The sequence below is a fragment of the Echinops telfairi genome, unplaced genomic scaffold, assembly GCF_000313985.2.
Source record: "Echinops telfairi isolate 266 unplaced genomic scaffold, ASM31398v2 ScPeMD7_655;HRSCAF=1070, whole genome shotgun sequence".
Taxonomy (NCBI): domain Eukaryota; kingdom Metazoa; phylum Chordata; class Mammalia; order Afrosoricida; family Tenrecidae; genus Echinops; species Echinops telfairi.
In genome coordinates this window covers 16,558,072-16,559,220 of record NW_022104553.1, presented here as the reverse complement: position 1 = coordinate 16,559,220, position 1,149 = coordinate 16,558,072, and positions in this window count along the sequence as shown.

The window sequence follows — 1,149 nt, the reverse complement described above, 5'->3', positions numbered from 1 at the left end:
GAGTGTGTGCCCCCGCCTCCAGGGAGGAAGACGGGAGTTCCCAGAATCCTCAGGAGAAGGCCATGCCCACACCAAGGCCACACTGGCTATAACCTGATTGACAGGCTAAGCTCCACCCCTTCACTCAAGTTGACAGGAGATGATGTAAATGCCACACAAACCCTGCTGGGAATTCAAGTCAAGAGATGGAAGCTCAGGGGGGATGTGGGGTGGGGAGGGGGAGGTGCCTGTTTGAAAGAAGGCAATGATACAGGGAAACTGTATGCAGCGACAGGTATTTGAAAAATGCTCATCATTACTTACATAGTCCCCAAGGGGAGAATATGCCTGACACTTAGGTCCTAATTGGACACTTCTGACCCAGTTTCGGTGCAACCCTTAGTGACCCAGTCTGTGTGCCATAGACCGGTAGGACTTTAGACTCTGTCCCTTGAGGCCCACAACCTCCTCCACAGACCACATCAGAAGGAATCAATGTGGAAACCCCACAAAGCAAACTGGGCTGCACCTCAAACTCGCCTGTAACAGGTTAGGGAACAGACGCCCCCCAGGGACTCAAGGCTGAAGCACCCTCCTGTGAGAGGAAGCAGGTGACGGCTTTCCTACTACGGTCGCGAAGCTGGTTGTCATTGAACTTCGGTTCAGATCGCTTGCTTTGAGAGTGCCCGGTGTGTGTGGGGCCCTGGGATGCCACATGATCACTGTTTGAATGCTCCCTTTACTTTCCGGTGACGTGTGCTAGTCTAGCGCGGATGGTTCTGCCTGCACGGATGAGCGCTATCGAAAGCTTTGCCCATCCCTAACCCTCACTGTTTGTAAAGAGTGTCTGGTCACTTAACCTTTTCTTCTGAACAGATAGTCACACGTGCTGTGGGCTAAAAACTTGCCCATACATGTATCGCAGCGGATCTCAACCTGTGGGTCTCAACCCCTTGGGGGGTCGAGCGACCCTTTCACAGGGGTGGCCCGATTCATAACAGTAGCAAAATGACAGTGATGAAGGAGCAGCAGAAATAATTCTATAGTTGGGGGGGCCACCCCCACATGAGGAACTGTATGAAAGGGTTTTGGCATTAGGAAGGTTGAGAACCGTTGATGTATCTTTTTTCTTTTTCCTCAACAGTGTTTCAAATTCTATCCCATGGGCTA